Here is a 23,078-nt window from a genome sequence, read left to right as displayed (position 1 = left end):
CATACAGGTTCTAAACCATTTTTCATCCTTGCCTTCTAAGACTTTTGAGAATTAAGAGAGGTGGATGTAGAAGAAAGGTATGGATTGCTGAGTGTCTGGAACTCTAATCTTCAGCTCCCACTTCTTCTTTTTATTTCAGCATTAATACCCATGCTCCAAACACTAGATATTTTGGCTTCCATTGTCCTTGACTTCAAGGAACCATGAATAGAATAAGTATGTTTTTCTTATATACCTAAATATTTAAAAGAATAATTTGTGAACTCTGAACAAAGGTCCACCTATTACATTTATACTTATCCATGCCAGTGTGGGGAGACAAATAAAATGCCCTGAAAGTTAAGACTTAACAAAATAGTTGAAAATTCAAGTTATCTCCCCTATCATTTACTTTGTTCCACTGACATTCTAATGGTGGTTGATTCTACATAAGGTAATAACTACGTGCAATTTAATAACACAAACTTTGACTCTCATCCTCCAGTGTTTAAGTGATAATAGAAATAAGTAGTATGATTGGGCTACTGTACACATAACCTAGAAGATAATTAGACTTCTTTTGGTAACATTGGAAGTTTTTCTAATTATTCTTTCTAAGGTTTAAAAAATAGTGGGGCTGGCTCAGTTAGAAGAGGTATGTGATTCTTGATCCTGGGGTTGTGAGTTGGAGCCCCATGTTGGTGGTAGAGACTACTAAGAAAATGAACTTTTTAAAAAATAAATTAAAAGTTGATTGTATTTTAAATGTGTCAACTATGTGGTTATACTGAATCTTTACAATAAATTTATGAAGTGTGTGTTATCTCCATTCTACAAATGAGAAATATTGAATCAGGTCAAAGAGTTAAGATTTAAATTTGTCTCCAACTTGAGTCTAATACCTTTGATACTGAGCATATGAGGTAGAAGTATTTGCTCTCTCTGTGACTTGCTTAGTAGTTACCTCTACCTGGTAACTGGTATGTTCTGCCCCCTTCTATCCTTCCCATCTCCACTCGTCAGAATCCTTCAAGGAGGAGCCCAAAGCCTCCTGTCCTCTTCCCTGTCTCACCCACATTGTGTCCATCCTCTCCACACACCCATGACCCACTGTCCTGCCACTGAGACTCTTTCATCCTGTAGCATGGTCATCTCTTCACTGCTAAATGTCAAGCTTTCTGAGAGCAAGACTGAATCTTCTTCATCTGTGTATGCTTTGCAGTGTTTGGAGGATTATAAACATTGGGAATTTATTTTAGAATGATTTGAACATTTTTCCTTTTAATTCTCAGATGATGTTCTGATGCCTTTCCAATACAAACTGGCCTTCACGTTTCATCCTCAGGGCAACTCTTTTTGAAGTAGGTCATACAATTTATTCTCATTTTATACTTGAGGATAACAAGACACAGAAAGGTTAAAGAACTTATCCAAAACCACACAGAAAGTGATATAGCTAGGGTTTAAACCCAAGTTTCTAAAGCCCACAGTGTTTCCATTAAGTTGTACTGTTTCTATCATGACATAAAACCTAACAGATTGGTGGATAGGTATGTGTCTTATTTCTTCAATTAAACTAGGAGATCCATAGGGCACGAAATTAATCTCATATCGAGTACCTTTTTCACTTGCCAAATGTGGCCTCTGCTACAAGTTCCTCTTTTGTGTGCCTCCTCATAAGGCCTTCAGTACAATGCCAACAGGGAGCAGACACTGAGTAAATATTTGTTCAAGGGGATTAACAATTGTATCTTCTAGAATTTCTACAAATAATCAAAGAGTACTACTAAAAGGAAGGAGTTAAACTAGGAGATCCAGCTGACTGTTTGAAGGGAGACTATACTATATACATAATGGGAACAGGATTCATTACAGGTGGCATAGAGATGAGACAAGCAAGGAGATGCTTCTGTTCTGAACCTTGGCCCTGTGTGTAAAGAAATCCCAATTATGTGTATGGCATGAACTTCTCACCATTGTGATGGTTCTCTTCAAGTGTTCTCTTGCTCTCTTACTGACCCAAAACTTTTTAAAATTTATATTCCGTATGGTGATGAGTTGGTGGCCGACATTTTGCCCAGATGTTTCCTTAGAATGTGGTCAAAGATAAAGATCTGTTGAGGATTTTCTTTGCAGGAAAATTTGAGAAGCCTGAAGTTTTAGGATGGAGTTAGGCCCTGAGTTTGGGGAAACAGACAGACAGGCTGAATAAACAAAGGGAATTCAAATTTCTAAAGTACAAGTCTCGAATAACCCTGCAGAACTGATAAATGAGAAAATTACCTTGGACCTGTGGGATCAGTTTCAGAGTGGTAACTTACTTTGTTTTGTCTTCACCAGTTGGGCCATCTTCCCATACTCATTTCCCTAGATTTTAAAGATTTTTGAAAATGCTAACCACTATAAAATTAAATGCACATTCTATATTTTTCCTTTATTATTCCTTAGAACCTATTAGTTTATTAATTTAGGTGAGTGAAAAGTCCTGGTCTAGAAATCAAGTAATTTCCAAGGTTCCATTTTAGTGTGTCGGGTCTAAAACCTGGCTCTCTTTTTCCTGCCTGACTGGAAGATATCAGAAAAAGAGTCTGTTAGTACTAAGCAAGTTTGTGATCAGATTGTTATCAAGATGCTCCCTGGTTCCCAGGAGATGTTTCAGCTGCAGGCCCCTCCAGAGAAGACAGTAAGAATGACCCTGGCTATTCCTCATTTCCTAGCCCCAAATTCTGTGTGTGTGTGTGTGTCACAGACAGTTCCTCCCGGTAAGTCCAAAACTCTTTCCACCCATTTCACCAGCCTTCTACCTTTTCCCTTCTCTGACTGAGTAGCACTGCCTTTCTCACACATAAAATGGCTTTCTTCTCATCACTGTCGCCATTGCCTGAGCCATCCCATTTGCCATTCTACAACTTCCACTTGCTTTTTAATGGAAAATAAGGGCTAGTCATGGTGTGTATGCAAGGTTGACAGGAGCCAACACCACCAACAGTAGGGTGCGTCCAGTGATTATGGAGAAGAAGTGACCATCTTTCCAAATAAAAGGTTTGGTTTCTGCTTTTCTTCCAACCCATTTCCAGGACACCTCCTATGTGAGTTCGCTGGGGCCGCCATAACAAAATACCACATATTGGGCGACTTAAGCAACAGAAATTCATTTCCACGGTTTTGGGGCCTGGTAGTCCAAAACCAAGATGTTGGCAGGTTTGGTTTCTTCAGAGGTCTGCCTCCTAGGCTTACTCATGGCTGCCCTTCTCTGCATGTCCTCACATGGTTATTCCTCTGTGTGCCTGCCTCCCTGGTGCCTCTTCCTTTCTTAGAAGGACCCCAATCATATTGGACTAGGGATCCCCCCACACACACACACAGACACAATGGCTTCATTTTAACTCCTTTAAAGACTATCTCCAAATGTGGTTACGTTCTGAAGTACTGGGGATTGGCAATTCAACATATAAATTTGGGGGAACACTGTTCAGCCTCGAACTCCTTTTTTTCACTGTCAGTATATACATGCTGGAAAGGCAACCTAATATATTCATGTAGAACACAGTAAGTCGGAAAGACCTGGATCTCAGTTTCACCCTGGCCACTTACTAACATTGTGACCTTAGGCATATTATCAAAGTATGTTAAATCTAAGTTTCCCCAACAATAAGATAGGAATGTTGATACTATTACTTCATAAGGTTTTTGAGACAATTAAATAAGAGGATACATGCATGATGGCACCTGGGTGGCTCAGTAGGTTGAGCATCCAACTTGGGCTCAGGTCATGATCTAACAGTTTGTGAGTTCGAGCCCCACATTAGGTTCATTGCTCTCAGTGCAGAGCCCACTTCAGATCTTCTGTCTCCCCACCCCCTCTGCCCCTTCCCTACTCAGGCTCTCTCTCTCTCTGTTAAAAATAGATAAAACATTTAAAAGAAAAAAAAGGGGGATACATGCATGCACTACTGAGTGCCTGGCTCAATAAATGTGCATTAGAATTGAGTGAAGGTGAATTGTGAAGTCTTCTTAGAAAAGGAGATGTGGGTTATAGTCAAATTATGGGCATTAACTGGCACCTGAAGTTTTTCACCTAAAATATGAATTAGCTCTGAGTCTTCTAGAGTTTTCACTGTTTTACTCTTTTTCCAAGTCAGAATTTGATGGACTAGGTGGCCTAGAAGAGTAGTAATCCAATAGAGTAGTGATGACCATCTATGCCAGATTTTTGACAGCACTAACTGGAGATGTATTTGCATTGCCCCCATAGGCATACTCAGACTGAGAACATTTGTCCTGATTTTGGGACTAGCCATGGTCATCATAATAAGCATAGCACAGTCTACCACTTAATTCAATGAGTTCCATTTAGTTAAGAGATTAAATCCAATCCAAAGATTCATGGACTGTTTGCTTCACTTCAGTGAATCAGTGATTCACAGTTACTGATCAACCTACTAATACTAATAATCCCATAAATGGGAATGGGCCAACCCCTGCTGGTATAATTATCAGAAGGAGGAGGAGCGGGATGGGCGCTGAACAGCCGATGGCTCTTCTCACTTCTGGAGGGGGGGCCCCCATGACAGCATTCAGGTGGGCAGGGCAGGGCCACTGTGATGCCTCCCTGGGGTCCCTTAGATGCTGGGAATTTACCGAGCCCCAGCTGTCAAACAACAATAAATTTTCCTTCAAAATATAAAACATAAATCACTGTTTCCCAAACACTGAAAGGCAAGAAGAAACTAAATCCCCATAATAATGAAAAGAATCCTGTTAATTAAATCAGCAAGGTAGAGAGCTTCCTTCCTAGCACACGGCCCAGCTGAACAGTAGAATACCTTGGAGACTGAAGCTGAAATCCAAGCCTTTTCTAGGTTGCAAGCCAGCATCCTGAGGGAACATTTAGAAGAAAAAAATCTGTAAGCACAGGACAAGTAAACACAACTTTTTTTTTTTTTTTTGAAGTTGTACTTGGATTATGTTTATCTGGGAAGGGAAGTTGCAAAACAAATTGTAAACCAGGCTCAACGTATTTGTGCCAACCCTTATCAGATTTGCCACTAGTCAAGGGTAAATTGAAGGACAGGTCTTTGAACTAAAATGTAAAAGCAACTATAGGGGATGCTTAGAGGAAGAGAGAGAAAAATGTCATTTCTTCTGATTTTTTGTAATTAATTTTTTCAACCATAGCCTGTTTGGCCCTTGAATATCCTGGATCAGATAGCTTACAATGATTAAGTGTTTACTTCACACATCTTTTTTTCTTTCTTTCTTTCTTTCTTTCTTTCTTTTTTTTTTTTTTTTTTTTTTTGTCTTGTGAAGCTACTGATATAGATTTGTGGGTTTTTTTAATGCTTGGTTAATTGGCTGGTCTGCTAAGAGAGAGTCTGTTGCTGTGGTTGAGGAAAGCTGCAAAAAATAGAGGTTAAGGTTTCTTATGAATCTGTCACATTTGGGAATTGAGGGCCTTATAATATTACTGCCCTCAAGCCACTGATAGCAATTTCTGTTCGCATCAGTGGGAGCCTCACAGGAATGAGAGTCCCACCCTCTCAACCCCAGCCAGCTTTTGGTTTTACTCTCCAAACCAACTCACTTCCACCCATAATCTACTGACATTTAAATCAGTTTTGACTGCCAGAGGAGCGCTTTTCAAATGAACTGAAGCCCATTCACAGAATCTTGAGTTTTCCCTCCCGAACTTGCGGGTATTCCAAAGTACAAAAACTACCCAATTCTCTTCTAGACCTCAACGTTTTACTAATCTCTCACATAAGGATTAATTACATACCAGTCATTGCATCAGTGTCTTTGAAAGATACGTTATGCATGTCATAAGATAGATTTGCAGTTCACTCAGGCTTATATTTGCCTATAGCAAGGATGTGTTTTTAATCTGGCATGAGAGTTTTCTTATCATCATCTGCATTTTCCTTGTATCACCCTTTATCACACATGCACACATTTGGAAAGATCGTTTTCAGTATTAAAGGTGGCTAGTGCTGTTGGGACGCCAAGTAGTGGATGTAGTTTTATTTATTATTATTATTTTTTTAGTGAGGTATAGTTTTAGATTGGTAAGTAGAATTGGGTTACAATCCCTCAGCTCCTGCCACTACACCAAGTGCATTGACCTTGGAGGTGAGAGTAGCTAGAAGAAAGGAGTTGCCAACAAAATATGGCTCAACCCTAGCTCTCCATGGCTAAGAAGAGTGTTAAGAAGCAGCCCATGGCCACAATGCACTATCCAGTTCATTTGATTCCTGGGGCGAAGCAAAAGAATGTGGTGGATCCCAACTCAGTCCCAACTGCTTCCCTTTGACAACCCCATCCATAGCCTGTCCTCAGTTGGGTAATGGATCATGGTCTGATTTCCTTTCAGTATGGTGTGTGTGTGTGTGTGTGTGTGTGTGTGTGTGTGTGTACTTCCTTCTGATCTTTCACTGTGCTTGAAAAGAAAAAAAATCTCCTTAAGGTCAAGTGTCAAGTCAGGAGACATTTAAAGTCACAAGGTACATTTATGAAAAATGAGTCTGTGTGTATAAACTCAGCGTATGTGCACGTAGGCATATTGCAAGAGACAAATTCTGAGGTTTTTAAAATTATTATGCTTTTGCATCATCTTTATAATCTTTCCCTGCAGGACTTTAAGGAAATAGTTGCCTTACATTTTGTTATTTGGAAATGGCTAATAGGTGATATTAAAGCTGTGTTTCACTGGTGCTGTTAATGAATATCTTCGGTCACAGATATATGAGTGGCCATTATCTGATGAGGAATAACTCTTCAAGATGCTAAATACCTCCTGAAGGCTGGAACCTATGCTTGTTTAATGGAGAGTCTTAAACGAAATATAGATTTTATGCAGATCCAAAATATGTGCCTGGTCAAAAGTTCACTTTTAATTTCTTAAAATATAAGCTCCTCAGCCACATCTATGGATTAGCTTGGAAAAATAACCTAGCTAACATTTTTATTGAGCACCTACTCTGACCAGTCTATTGAACTAGATGCTGAGAACAAAGTAAGTCAGAGCTTAATGTAAACAGGTCATTTCAAAGAGATTCCAAAATTCAGTGTTAGAAATAACATTAAATTTTGCCTTAATATTTAAATATACCCCTTATTTTCTATATCCCTATGTAATATAACTGCAAAATAGCTTTTCCGCTTCTATGTATGAGTTTTTGAGGTGTGGACAGTGGAAACAAACATCATAAAAACTGGCAAGCCCCCCACCCACCCCTGCCAGCCTGGGGGCCATTTTCTGTTTACACGGACATCATTTTGACACTTGGCACCTTTTTTCCCCCCAGGAGTAGAATTGGGGGTCAAGTCTAACTGTTAAGAGTTTTCAAAGACAAACTTATAAAAGAAAAAAAAAATAAAGTTTGCATTCCTTTATATATTTGGATATGACAGATTAAAAGCAAGGCAGGTATGTAGAGCTGGTCTAATGCCTCACCAAGGTGGCAATCTCAGATGCTTTGATGCTGTCTGGTCGCAAGGCCCCTGAGACTCTTCGAGGAACCAAATTCAGTTGACTTTATGTGGCTTGCCTATCCCTTCTGGTGTTCAAAAAAAAGAAAGGAAAAGGTCCCTGCACCTTCTTGTCTCCTTCCTTTATTGTACAGTTTGCTTTGTTTGTTTGATTTTAAAACTGCCATTATGTGAAAGTGTTGCAAGTATAAATAATTGAGAAGATAACTCTGTAGGGAAACCACTTTCGCTGCCTTTGTGCAAAGGCAGCTCATTATGGCTCTGAGCTGCAGCATTCCATAAGCGCAATTATGCAACATCAGTATGTCGTGGATATTAACCAAGGGGAGTAGATAAGAGACGGGGAAAATAATTCTGTAACTTATTTAATTAAATTTATTTGGTTTTTCAAATAGTTCCTCTAGTGTGTAATTTTCCCGACCACGCCATGGTTGCTGTGGTCTTTGTGGGACTGTTGTTCAGCGTTTGTTTTTTGGCATCCCTCCTCAATTCTGTATGGACCTAAAATGTATTTATATTGGGGTTTAATTTCCACCCAAGGAGAGGTTACCCATGAAAATGGAAGCATAATTTGGTCATGAGGTTGTTATCCCCCCTAGGGCTTATATAGCCAGTTAATATATGTTAATACAGCGAAGTGAACAAAAGGTTAAATAAGTAGGTCAGGCTCCGAACAAGTCCTCTACTGCTTACTTCTGCTTAAACGGAAGGAAAAGCCCATAATGGCGCTTGCCTGACTCCCACCCCCATCATTTTAAGAATTGCTTTGCCAATCCTTCACAGCAAATAGTAATTTTAAGTGGACCAAAACAGAGCTCAGGGTGTTTGCACTCCATGGTAATGATAGAGTAGCTGTGCTCCCTGGAGTCAATAAAGCCCAACAATTGAGTCATTTTTGCCTCCTGTGAGTGAATCACTGCTGTTAGTCTGAATGACAGGATTGCTTATAGAACTGGAGCCCTCCGCCGGGCTGACCTCATCCCGGGACAGCAAGGTTCAGAGGGCAGGCAGGTGGTGTTTAACACAGTTATAAGTAAAAGCTGATTTTGTACTTGTACGCTCTGTAAACAAGAACGTGGAATTGGTGGGGGCAGGGGAGGGAGGAGCATTTGATGTCTGTCGATGTACTTTTATCCAAAGCAGCACTTCCTTTTTTCCTGTCTCCTTCTCCTTCGCATTTCTTCTTCCCCCTTAACATCCTGCCCCAACCACCTTGTCTGTTTCTCTCCTCCCCATCTCCCACCCTTCATATATGTAAATCTCCAACACTTGCTGTTGACATCAGATGGCCACAGTCCAGTCACACTTCTGATGAATGGAACATGCAGACAGTGTTGTGGAAAAGAAAACTATCTTACGTTTGAGATTAGTCTTCAGTTTCTAAGAATCATTCTGAAACAGAGATTTTAGGCATATATAGCCAAATGCTAAACAATAATTGTTTTCATGTCATCGAATGAGGAAAATAGGAAGCAGGGAGGGTTATAGAAAACATTTCAGCCTAAAATTATCGTCTAAGGAGATAGAAAAGGTCTAGAGAACGTTTTCCAGCCCCATCTCTAAACCCCATTGTCAACATTTTGGGGCTCAAAGTTCTATGGAGTAGTCAGATTTTATAATTTTGGAAGTGGGATTGTGAACAGTTAAGATATAGAAGAAGAACCCTACAAATGGTTCTCCATCTCTAGAATCTGATGTGGGAAAATAGGACCATGGAAATCCTTTAATAGGATATTTGATGAACTGTTTGATCAATTGTCGATGAATCGTTTAAAAATACAATTTCATGTAAAAACCAGAATCTTGCTTCAATTTTTCAAAACCTTGGAATGTTTGTGCCCCTAAAATCTTAATGACTAAAGTTAGAAATTGATAGGTAGCATCATTCCTTCTCCGGGGTTTATACTTAAGCGTATGAAAGGCTGTGGCACCATCCGAGCAGCAACACTTTCTTTGCATTCACTTCGTCGCACTCAGTATCGTTGCCTACGCTTATTTGCCAGGACTGCTCCCATTTTAGAGAAGCATCTATTGACGCTGTAACCCTCAGAGCACAATTTGGGAAAAACTTCGTTAGAAAAATATAATGAAAAAATAGATATTTTCAGAAAGTTTTCTATTCTCCCTCCCTTTCTAAATCTCACAAATCTTTCTCCTTCATTTCCTACTCACTAGTCCTCTGTCCCAACACACGCGCACGTGTCACAAAAGTCCATTGCCCTCAGTTCCCGTTACTCTCAGCTTATTCTTTCTTCTCAAGTCAACCAGACTTATCATGTTCCAATATATCATCTGTTCCCCAGCCTAGAAAAGTCTGATGCTCATTTTCTGCCAAGTCAAGTCCTTCTCTTCCACAGAAGATTTGACTGGCATCTCTAATGCCTGGATGGATTCACACCTTTAAACTAATGCCTCTTGGGGCACCTGGGTGGCTCAGTCAGTTAAGCGTCCGACTTCAGCTCAGGTCATGATCTCACAGTTTGTGAGTTCGAGCCCCGCGTCAGGCTCTGTGCTGACAGCTCAGAGCCTGGAGCCTGCTTTGGATTCTGTGTCTCCCTCTCTCTCTGACCCTCCCCCACTCACGCTCTGTCTCTGTCTTTCTCTCAAGAATAAATAAACATTAAAAAAAATTTTTTTTAACTAATGCCTCTAGTCTAGATCTTTAGTTGTTTCTGAATGCACAGATAACCAGACCAGAACCAGGAAGCCAGAGTTATCTCCCATCATATCTCTTCCCCATTCTAGGAAAAATAATTTCATCAGTGATTCAGCTACACCATTTGCAAAGTGAGGACAAGAAAATCCCTACAAGCTCTTTCTTATATTCTGAATTCTACATCATTTTCAAGGTGGAGGAACCCTATTTTCATACATTCAATCAGTTATCTGTTCAAACATTTTATTGAGGATGTACTATATTCTTGATAGTGTCTCAATAATATAGAATTAAGATGTTCCTTCTCTCTCAGGCTATCTGGTGGGAAGCTAGACAAGTAAATTGTGATGGTGGTATTGAATAAATGCTGTGATGGGCATATTAGCTAGGTGCGGCTGACTGAGGAAGTGCTGTAGAATTCCAGACTGTGGAATCAGGAAAGTTACTTCACAGAGATATTCTCTGAAGGGAATTTTGAAAGCTGTGTTGACCAGATGACCATGGGGGAAAAAAGGCCAGCCCAGACAGAATGGATAGTGTATTCCTAGTTAGTTGGAAATATTAACTTTATGCTTATTTTTCTAAAGCTTATTTATTTAAATAATCTCTATACTTAACATGGAGCTCCAACTCACCACCCCGAGATCAAGAGTCGCATGTTCTTCTGACTGTGCTAGCCAGGCACCCCACTTTATATTTATTAATTGCCTTTTTGTTTATTTGTACATTACCTGACTCTAAAGTAAGAATCTATGGCACTTAAACCAATTTCGAAATTAAATTAGTTTTGGATACATAATGATGTCACTTTATCTTTACTGTTAAAATGGAGATTATTCAAATGCCATCATTTTTATTTCTAATAGTTAAATTAAACCACTTTAGGAGATTCTGATAGATGTGAAACATGAATATGCTCTAAAATTCTTTCAAATTGCAGTACAATGTGTTTGCTTCTTTGTCTATTGGAGATTATAGCTTTCTGTGGAATGTCAGAATCAAAGGTTGATGTCTTTATTTCTCTGCAAATGGGGGAGAAATCCACTAACTAACCCTCTAAAGCTAAAATATTTAAGGACTGAAACAGATGTGGCATAACTGCTGGTTTGCTATGTCTCTTGTGGTTTATAAAGATATATTTTATGTCTTTTATGATTACGGGATGATGCTAAAAATTTTGTGGGTAATAATACCGTCGCATTGGAAAGACCGCATATAACATCGCTGGCAGAAGATAGAGAATGCTACCTGGCTGTCAAGTCAAAGGAAAAGATATTTAACTTGCTATTAAGAAAAGCAGTTGGGAAACTTTATTTGGAATTTGGTCTTTGATGTTTGATTATCGTAAAGACGAGGATCTTAAGTCATACCGTTCATAGATTTTTTTTTTGCTTCTTGACACAGTGGGATGTGTTTTAATAATTTTCAGAGATTATTGTTAAGTACAAAGCTGTTAGAATCAGAGTTTCTTTTAAATGACTTAAACATATTTTAGATCTTTGATTTTTTTTTTTTATTCCTTTGGCACCTGTACCGGACGCCGATATGAACTGGTTAACTAGCATTTGGTTTAAACAGAAAGACTGAAACATATCTGCCTATTTATGATATTTTTGTTTGTTGGATCTTTCTTAATATTACTTGACTTTCTGTGTTTTAATCTCATTTTATCATATTTTGGGTTGAAGCCACTCCAAAGCTTAACACCTAGGAGATTTCTCACTTTTGGTTCCCTTTAAAAGTGCTAAAATCTCAGCCTCTGAAACAAGAGACCAAGCTACAATTTAAAGAAAGCAGTGGTATTGATAAAGGGCCCTAAGAATGTTGCCACCTTCTGCATGTGCCTTCTGCCACATCCTTTCTTTTAAACCAGCAGGAGAATTGAAAGAAGGATAAGGGCCTGGCCCATCCAAACACTTCTGGCATGCCAAGCTGGCCTTCTGAAGTTTCCCCTGCTGCTTTAGAAAAAGGAGCCCCACAGACAAATGAAAGAGCCACGGGGACATTCACATGCATAGCACCTTCCCTCCAAAATGCCAAGTGGCTTTAGATTGCTGGTGTTGGGGTGGTTTGGCCCGAGATGAAGAATAGAGCCTTGAGAACCATTTGTTTCCACACCATTTTGGGTGAAGTGCTGTATTTTTCACCTTAAAAGGCCATTTAAAAAGAAAAATATGGTTTGAGAGGAGGACACAATTTGGAAGCCATCACACTTAATGGAGTCCCTTTTAAATGTAACACTTTGTCCTATCAATTCTCTTCTAAATTAGTTGTCACTACCTAGAGAAAACCTACCCTTGATTGTCTTATGCTGTTGCTTAAACACACATGGTCTCCTGTATGTATTCTCCTCTATCCAATTTTTAAAACTCTCGTAAATTCTGTCACTAAACTTACCCTTGTTAAGGATGGAATGGAATACAGCTTGCGCACACAGAGTGACCGGCCTGTTATCACCACTGCCATCTACATCTAGTCACACAGATTATCTCAGCATTAAAAGAAAAAGCAAAGTAGGCCTAATAGAAAGAAGGCCATGGCCACAGGCCACAGAGTTTTTTACTGACAGTTGACTTAGCCAGCCATTTCTAGACTGGACTTTGTAAAATCAGAGGATACAGGAGAAGGAAGGAATTTTTAGAGGCAGCCGGGCAATTTATTACATTTGTTTGCACAGCTCTGGGGTATTCAGATAGTTTTGGAGTTTTGAAGAGATTAGAAGGTTCTGGAATAGAGTCATTTCTTTCTAAACTTTTACTCTTCTTTTGTCCTTTGTCTTGAGTGGCCTGCCTAGCCCCTCAGCCTCAAAGTCCCACTATCCACTCAAAGGTAACATTTGGAAAATTGAGCTTGACTCTCCTCACCACCACAAGTAGGAATTTCTTCTACATTTCCAGTTTTCATCCACAGTATACCGTAACAGGCTAAAGACAGATTCTCAGGTTTATGCTCTTAACATCTTCCATACTTGTATTTCTGCTTCACCATCTAAGCAGAATTCACCAGTTTGCCAAGCCAACTGTCCCTTGTGCTTTTCATTTCTTTTTTTTTTTTCATGCTTTTCATTTCTATCACCTTCATCTGTGCTCACTTTATCTCCCTCTCTGCTTGGATCAGACCTTTCTACCTTCTCAGCCTCTACCTTGTCCATCAGCATGGCTTCTCAGGCACCATATTTTTGTTGTTATCCCACTACTCAAGAACTTCAGGGATTCGATTTATCACTCAAGAACTTTCACTAGAGGGGCACCTGGGTGGCTCAGTCAGTTGAGTGACTGACTTCAGCTCAGGTCCTGATCTCACAGTTTGTGAGTTTGAGCCCCGCATCGGGCTCTGTGCTGACAGCTCAGAGCCTGGAGCCTGCTTTGGATTCTGTGTCTCCCTCTCTCTCTGCCCCTCCCCCACTCATGCTCTGTCTCTGTCTCAGAAATAAATAAACATTAAAAAAATTTAAAAAAAAATAAAAGAACTTTCACTAGAGGGGAGAAATGGGGAGGTGTTGGTCAAAGGGTACGGACTTCCAGTTGGAAGTTCTGGGGACCTACTGAACAGCATGGTGACTATAGTTAGCCATACTATAGAATGTACTTCAATGTTGCTAGAAGAGTAGATCTTAAGTGTTCTCCATCACAAAAAAGAAATGGAAACTGCAGGACATGACAGAGGTGTTAGCTAATGCTAATGGTGCCTATCATTTTGCAATATATATGGTTATCGAACCAACACATTATATCTTAAATGTACACAATGTTATATGTCAATTGTACCTCAATAAAATTGGGGGCGGTGGGACAGAGAACTTCCACCAGTTTGTTAACTCTAGTCAGCTTTTTTAAAACCAGGAGCCAGTCTGAATTCAATTCCCTTGCGCAAAATGGGGCCTAGTCTGCCTTAGTGTCTTTGTAAGCATGCCATTTCCTTATTTCCTGCCTCTCCAGTATTCTATGCTCTTTTAATCTGATTCAACTTTCTTCCTCCACAAATTCAAATGACTTTTCAAATGGCCCTACCCTATTCACACCTATTTACTGAGTGTGGTAAATTTGTGATTTGCAATTATTAGGTATTATCAAATTGTGATTTTCCGTTGGTTTCTGTGGGTGTGAAGAGTAAAACTCTTTAAAGGCATGTACTGCCTTTTGAAAATTTTAAATAGAGAGAGAGTCGCATAATTATATATTTATGTATGACCTTGTATTGTGTCATTAAACTTGTGTTTTGTTAAGTATAGAATGAGGAAGATTTTTACATGGCACGTGTACAGATTACTATGGACCTTAAAAATTATTCATTCCAATTTTTTTAGGATGGAAAAAGGATGAAAATAGGCCTTACGTAATCCCTGCTCCCCTACACCTTGCTTTCCCTTCCTACCCACTATTGTCCACTCTCCAGAACCCAGTCTCTCACTGGGATACACACACACTCCCGGAGAAAGCATCCTACTAGTACAATTCCCTGAACATTGAGGAGGTGGGTGCTTAGTAACTTTTGACTCACCAAAGGGCAACATAGCATAAAGCAAGAAATGAGGCTGACAAAAATCTCTATTCCCTGGAAAGTGAAAAAGGTAGAGAAGAGAGCAAACACTAGAACATAGCAGGCATGACCCAAGTAGACACAAGGAGTTTTACCAACTGTTTTTTTCTCCTTTGTTGTCAGCATTTCCACCACCCACAAAATTCCTGTCTTTGACCTATGTGACCTATGTGGTTAAATATCCTAGAGTCTATAACTCTTTCATATATATATATATATATATATATATATATATATATATATATGTATATATGAAACAGATATATACATATATATACAGATATATGATATACAGATATATACATATATATACACAGATATCAATGTGTGTGTGTGTGTGTGTGTGTGTGTGTGTGTGTGTATGTGTGTGTATCTTTCTTTCTTCAGCACTAGCACAGAAAACCTAGCCAGGTATTAGTCTCTGGCAAAGTTTATTGCCATATGTAGGTGTGTGCACGTACATGTACATATCCATATACGCATATGCACACACACATACATGTACATGCATCCATATGGCTGATGACTTCTCACAGTTTATCTCAAGGCCATGTTGTTTCATGTTCCACTCATGTGATAGGACATCTCTGACCTGACAGATTTATCCGTTGAGAATAGGATTAAGTGTATGCAAAATTCTTAGCAAGACAATGCGTATGGCTTATGTAGATTTTGTTGATTTTCTTCCTTATATGTTACTCAGAAAGCCCATGTCAGTATAAATCAGGGGTAATGAAATCAACTTATGGAATCTTTGATATTACATTTGCTAAAGCCTTTCTGGATGTTCAATTCAGCTCTTAATGATTGATACTATTGACAGCGGATAAACATTTTTGATGGATATGTTTGCTCACAGATTTAAAAAACATCTAATCCTTTTTTCTCTTTGATTTAAAGAGTGCAGTGCTATTGGAGAGGAAACAGTTCAAATGTGGTCATCGCAGGTTGGTGGCACCAAAAATAGAAATTCACTTAGGGTAAAATTTGCTGTCAGGAAAAAATGGAGCATTCTTTCTGAACTCAGGAACGTGTGGTTCATGTGAGCTTGCTTGTAGATGGTTGCTACAATAAGGCTTCTTTCATACAGGTGTGTTTATGCCCCAGGCTTGCTGGCCACAGTCCATTCCATTTACAGAAGCTGAATTAAACAATAACTACCGCATTGCACAAAATGGCGGTGGGGGGGGAGTGTGGCGGGGGGGGTGAAGGTGAGCGTCAAAGGAGATGCCTGAGAGCTTTGTTAGGGCCAAGAAAAACCCTGTTGCAGTTGTCAGAGCTTGTTGATGTTGCTGGGAACGGCACTTTTTTTTTTCTCCTGGATTTTGTGGTTCTGCCTTAGGAAAGAAAGTAAAATAGAACGGAAGAACAAAGTCCTACTCTATAAATCAGCAGCTGCTCCTTGCCAGATCAAAGGAGTGACATTTTTGCTCCTGGACTACTTGTCCACTTGAGGGCTTGACAGGCAGCTAACAGCTGGCCTGCTAGACTGTATGGGAGAATCAGCCTACATCTTCTTCTGAGCAGATGACAAGCTAATCAGAGAGATATCCATAGCAGAGGGCATGTGAGTGCACCTTGATCTCCTCAAACATACCTAATACATAATTGCTAAACAGCTTGGTGCATTTTTGGCAAGTTAATGCTTAGGTAGTTTCCACTGAGAAGTAGGATAAAGAATTAATACTTCAATCAAAGGTGATCATGAAAGCTAAAAAGATACTAGATTTGTTGGGATCTTCTCCTCTTAGAGTGAATTAGTAAATGGCTAGGAACATAATGAGAATTGGCTTAAATGTGTGTAACTGATATCAAGCGACTGGTTGACTTTTCAAAGCTCAGTCGGGCTGTAGTGTTTAGGTAGATGAACAGGTACTGGGTAATTGGTAATTTGAAAATGATGACTTCTGCTTTCTATGCTGATGGAGTTTGAGCAAAGTTATAGACGTTCTGTGTCTGCAAAAGAGTTGTTTTCAGAAGCCCCATAAGGTGTGTCGCCATACAGATCTGGAATTTTAATGTCAGTAGTAAAACTTCCAAAGTAATTCAGTTTCTAGTTGATTTCCATCTGCCATTAATCATGTACAGGATGAGGTAATATATTACAACTTATATCTATTGACTTAGTATTTTATCTTTAAGAGGATAGATCCTTGATATGAATAGCTAAGGAAGTGTGCGTGTTTTCTCCTCCCTTGCTTTCAAGTGGCTTTGAAGGATCACTTGTATAGTCAATGATAAATAGCCACATATGAATAATCTGATGGCATTCTGTAAGAATAACATTACTTCAAAATCATAACCTGCTGGGATGTTTTGTTACATGCCCTCAAGTCTGATTATACTTATGGAATAGTGTTTATTGTTGCTCCATATTATAAGGGAAATAAAAGATAATTCCCTATCGTAGAGAAAATTTCCCAAATACTTTTATTGAAAAGTTTCCACTATTGGCCATATAAACCTTAATCAGATAAGATGCCAAATTATCCAGGTCACCTTTGAAATTTAATTATAAAAATAATTATACTTCTTATTAAAACTCAAACACTACAGAAATACATGTAAAAAAAGAAAAGAAAGAAAATTCTGCCATCTTCCTTCTGCCCATCCCGGAGAGACTGAAAGGTAACAGTTTCCACAAAAAGCATTTTATTGGCCAAACTTTTCCTTTAGGAAGTATGCATGGAATAAAGTGAATTAAAATTATTATAAATTTTTGTTTGCCCAAGGCAAGGGATTAAAAGACTATTTAGGTCTGAGATAATTTAAGAGAGTAATACATGCATTTTCATAGCTAAGTTTCATGCTTAAAACTTGATCTTTGTAAATTTCTGTTCTTAGGTAGAAGGCCCAATCATCTATTTGCTATGTGATCTCCAGCAGGACCTCTAAAACTTAAATGTGTGTAGATCACCTGGACCTCTTTTCAAATACTAATTCAGTATTCATTAGTGCCAGGGTGAGGACTACTCTGTTTCTACAGTTCTAACAGACTCATTGTGATGTTGATGTGACTGGTCCATGGAACACACTTAGACCTGCAGGTGTGGAGAGCCATTTTAGAGAGTGTGATTCCAAAATAACTTGCCCCACTACCCAGCCCCCCAGCAGTTGCCCACTACAGTGTCTAAAATCCCCCCAGGGCATTATACATTTAAATTAGCTGTGACCTTGGGAAAGAACTAGCACATGGACACATGATACTTGTAAGAGTAGAACACATGATTACCTCTCTTCAGCTCAGCATGGATTTGCTTAATAGTCACCCACCAAGTCTTAATTATTTCCTATGAGAGGACAGAGCTCTTTAGGAGGGGACATTGGGTAGGTGCATTTTGAGTGCAAGCTAACATTTAATGAGCTCTTACTATGTGTCAGGCACAGTGCCAAGGATTTTACATACAATATCTTCCTTAATCCTCAAAACAATCTGGTCTCAACCAGTGCCCTGTTATAGACAGGAAACAAACAGAGGCCTGGAAATTTACGTATACTTGCCCAAGGTCACACAGCAAGTAAAGGGCAGAGAATATGAGCCTACCCTCTCCATCACTTTGTTCTATGGAGAAGTCTGGAATATGGAACAATAATTGAAAAGGGTTTGCCCAAAGTAGGGTATTTTAGTAAAGAACCTATGTAAGCCCTGTAACTTCAGGGAAGAATTAGGTAAAAGAATATTGAAAGAACACATTAGAAGGTCATTAAAAATAAGTATTAGCTACTTATAATTTTGTCCAGAGCCTTTTGTGTTCAACTTGAATGTTCTACTACTCAAGGCATATTCCTAAAACTGCAAAATGTTTGTGATTCCGGATTAGCATCATGTGTTCATGTTATAAATGTATGAGTAATTAGTTCATGCATTTTCAGAGTTGTAGACAAGTCTAGTATCTATCAAATTCTAAATTAATCTGTAGCTTGAGGAAATTATGAACTGTGAATGTGTTTCTGAGTGGCCCATGAATTTCATTCATTTACCTTACTTTGCTCACAGTTGTTCGTGAGAAAAGATCCATTGTGTGGCCATCAGTGAAAAACTCATGGCTACACCATGACTCAATCATTCATGTGCCCGAGTACATATTCAAAGACATTAAGCCTGCTTAATTCACCAATGTAACCATTTCAGTGTATCTTACTGAGAAAACCCCACTCTTAGCCATGACCAGAGCACAGAAAAAAACAAAACAAAACAAAACTTGCTTTTTGTGTGTGTGAAGAAAAAAAGTGAAGAAACTTGATAACTGATTTGTCAAGGTTGAGGCTTCATTGTATCAGACACCAAGCAGTAGCAAGCTTTGTGAATAAGCACCCTTACTGATGAGTCCCGTGGCTGGGTAAAGTGGAGAAGCAGAACTTCTTCCTTTTTCACCAGGTCTCCAGTCACCAAGCTGCTTATAACACCTCTTCCAAGATAATCTGATCCCTCTTGTACAGTTCAGCCCCCTTCCTTGACCAGACCAATCCATGGAAAAGCTTCAGCGCAGGGATCCTTGGTTCCTCCTCAGAGCCTTCAGGGCTGGCGGCTTTCCAGGTGACTCCACAGAGGCCTACATTTTCTAATAAAAGGAATGCTGCCTAAAGAAGTTGGTTACCAGGTGTGGCATGAAGTTAGTGAACCAGAAAGAAGGGATTTATCAGTCATTTAAAAAGAAGGGGAGGGAGGGGGAGAAAGAAAAGGAGAGAAATCAACCAACAAGCAGGAATGACACCTAAGCCTACTTCTATCAATCTGAAATATGCTTTGGAGTGAAAAAGCTTTCAAAGGAAAACCACGATGGTCAATTTTCAGTTGCAGAAAAATATGCAAAGTTGAAAAGTTTGGCTCTTCTGTGGGGACCGAGGTGGGGATTGGAGGCGGGGAGGTCTCCAGGAGCTCTCTCCTCCAGTAAGACGGCAAGAGGAGATTTCAGTGATATTTTGCTCTCTTGCGTTTTCTCTTTTTAATATGTTCTTTTCTCATCTCTGAGTTGACTCAAAAGGGCCTCATGATTCTTGGAAAGTCATTGAATTTATTTCTATAATTGAGTTATTTTTAAGCTAACAGTCAGTGTATAATTTTTAAGAATCGCACATACTAATGCATTTTCTATTTTTGTAAAATTTAGCGAGAAAGTAGATAGTCTTAGTAGATACTCTCCCGAGTCTTTGTGTGAGCCTGGGTACTAACTTTGTGTTCAATACAAATCAATGGAACTAGTGCACTTTAGGGCACTCATTCCCTATGGGAGTCACTAATGGAATTATCTGTAGCCCTTAAAAAAAGTCACAATGAGGCTAATGAAAATTTTTTCTAAGTGAAATCTGGATAAGGCACTAGGCTCACTGGCACATTTTATTTATGGCATTTATCATATATGGCACATTTTGCACACAAGTTTTACAAATCTCAGAATGTTTTTAAGAGCTATTTAATTTCTAGAAGACTTTGTAATTTCAGGTTAAATTGTTTATACCAATAAAGAAGTGTGTTACATGTCCTCAACTTCAGAATCATTCTGGGATGACATTAAAACTTTAGAAAAATTTTTAATATCAGATACAGATGAGAAACTTAACAGGCTTTGAATTGGAAATAACTTGTGGGGGTTTTCATTAAAGTTGGGTGCAGCTTGCTGCATTTTGGTTAGTTGGATGTCTTCAGCAATTTTTCAAATGTTTTGGGTTTGGCAAAGTCCAAAATGTTTTTGCCAAGACCCTCTTTTCCCCTTATTTTTTAAACCCGTGTGAAATTCAAGGATAACTTAATCCATATGTGTCTGATTCATTTACACTTAACTCATCAAAATGTTATTTTGTAAGACCCATTTAATATCCAAAAAAACCTTTTGAGCCTTTTTAAGACAAGTCTTTTGTCTTTGAACCAGTGAGTTGCGTTTTTCCATCTGAATGGAGCTTGGACCTTAAAAGATTGAAGATCAGTGTATTTTCAATTTTAGAGTCTTCACATTTTAAGTAGAATCAAAACTTGATATTCTGTTTACTACTTGAGCATTGAATAAGGTCATTTTAAAATATAGATCAGAGGAAGTGGAAAAAATTTCTTGTCATGTAATTTAGGGAAAGGTTGCATTTGGAAATTTTATCTTAGTAATACGAAAGAAATAAAAAGTACTCCTAGTCTGAATTTTTAAAATCTGTAGTTAAATGTCTCCATTGTATGTACATTGATGTGTTTTCTAAGAGTGGCCTGCAGATCATCAGTACAGTGGGGTAATTGCATTTTTCTCGTGTTAAATTGTTCTTAAAGTCAACTCATTCATTGGTAATTTTGATAACAACATCTATGGTGTTTGTAAGATATCCCAAGATCAGGGGAGTTGACAATTGGCAGGAGTTGTAAGTTAAGAGATTTCTGAAAAATTGGGGCCCATATGTTTTTAAAATTCTGTGTGATTTGAAAGAATGTGGTAGAATTATGATCCTGGCAAGATAGAACACTATGGATCAAAAACATTGTTTGAGAACAAAAATTCAGAGAAGCTAAATGGAACCCAAGTGAAAAAAAAAAAAAAAAAAAAAAAAAAAGCAGAATCTCTATGACCCTTTGTAAAATAGGATCTAGTTGAAAACCTTCAGAGGCTTCTATGCATATTTGTTTAGCAGAACCGGGCAAAGAAAGGCCATCGCCAGAACTGCTAGTGAACATCCAGTCCATGCCATGGTAACTAGTTGAAAATGTAATACCGGAGTGGCATCTCCAAGTTCAGCGCTTCTATAAAGACCTGCTAGCACACAGAATGCTTTTTTAATGTTCCGCATTGTTGTGTGTCCCCCATTGAACACCCTTTTGAGCAGACCCCATTTTTACTAATGTAAACATTCTGACGAGTATCCAAAGAAATGACCTTTGAGTGAACCTCTAACCTTCCCCGTAATTATTTGTTTGAAGACAGTGTGGAGTTCTCCTGCTGAGAACTAAGAACCATGATGCCTTGCAGCTCTGTGAGGAAGGGAGTGTTTGGGGGAACTGGGGAGAAAGACATAAATAAGGGAACAACCTCCAGATGTAAATAATAAAAGAGTAAAAGGGTAAAATGAAAAAGGGAAAAAATTGCAATTCATTTTACCTAAAGAGTTGGCCTGTAGGAAGAAACAAAACCAGGATCAGTAGCACATAAAAAGAGGTGAAGCCTCTGCCATGTGTGTCCTCCATTAGAAACTTCAAGGAGGAAAGAAAAGGTTTCTCCAGGCTCGCCTGAGCATCTCAGTTGGTCTTAAGCTGCAAAGATAAAGGGTGAGAATTGCAGGTTAGTCCTCCTTGGTCCCCATAAAGACAGTGGGAAAGAGTAGATCATTAAGTTCCTTTTCTGATCTAAGGGATGCTTCTGGAATGCTTTGTGATCTGGTCCGATATTCATCGGTAGCACTTACGTTCCAGGTGGGAATACATGTGCAGTTTCAACTCTCCTTTTGTTTCCACCTCCCCGAGTCCTGTCACTTGTTTCCCCAAACCTTGAGAGGGTGTAACATTTTTGACAACTGAGCTGTACTTCCTTAAGTAATAAAGAAGTTCATTGTTTTGCAAACAAACACCATATGCAAAAGACTCCTTTGGTTTTCTTGCAGCTGTTATTCTTCAGCCTAATTGTATTCCCTCTAGAATGCTCACGGGAGGCTGAACAAGTGCGGGCTGCTGTCCTCCTAGGAAGGGACTTCAACTCCTTAGAAACACAGAGCTGCCAACACACACTAGAAGTTTTCTGGCTAATTTCAAAGAAGGGGTTTTCCGTTCCTGCCTGTGGCCCCATGCAGACTCATTAATCACGAAGTCCCTTGCACTTAAGATTTCAAACTGGAAATACTGGGAAATGTTCTAAGTGGGTATATTTTTAAGGAGGTGCTAGCGATGTTATAGGCGGCATGCCCTCCCTCCGTGCCCCCCACCAGATGCACGGCCAGTGAGTCCCGTGCATCACTTCAAATGTGTGGGCAGTGCACAGCATTAAAAATGCACAGGGACAAGGGTAACTCGCAAATGGTAGAAAATTGTTTTGTTTTTATTAAATTTGGAGAAATAAAGGAGATTTCTTATCATCTTACTCTGTTTGTACATGAATATTTGATGGGCATTATTAAACATTAAAGTAACATGAAGTAGGCACTTATTTTTGGATTTCCAACAAAATTAGATCCAGGCTTCTAGACGAAATAACTGCTTCTCCTTTACATTCCTGTGATTCAGCCACCACCTGATTTGAAAACGTTTCTTGGGCCCTAATATCAACCATGTGTACCTGAGGCTGGGTCTTTCTAGTGGGTTGAAAGGTGGCTGGGTTTATGGTTGGCAGTTACCTTATCCCTGCCCTGGGTGTCCCAGCTTAGACTGGAAAGGCCGCCCCCAGCTGGCACTGACCTCTACATGACCCCTAACTTTACAGGCTTAAACTGCAGGAGTTGCCAAAGAGCAGAA

The 23,078-nt window shown here is 39.1% G+C and overlaps 1 protein-coding gene across 2 annotated transcripts in view; it reads left to right on the top strand.

Moving 5' to 3' along the window:
- The window catches only part of MEIS2 (Meis homeobox 2), a 211,836-nt gene that overhangs the window by 182,352 nt on the left and 6,406 nt on the right, over window positions 1-23,078 (top strand). The gene's annotated exons all lie outside the window — the stretch shown is intronic.

Source organism: Panthera uncia (genome assembly GCF_023721935.1).
Source record: "Panthera uncia isolate 11264 chromosome B3 unlocalized genomic scaffold, Puncia_PCG_1.0 HiC_scaffold_1, whole genome shotgun sequence".
Taxonomy (NCBI): Eukaryota; Metazoa; Chordata; class Mammalia; order Carnivora; family Felidae; genus Panthera; species Panthera uncia.
Note: the sequence above shows the minus strand (reverse complement) of the source record. Positions and strands in the feature narration are given on the sequence as shown.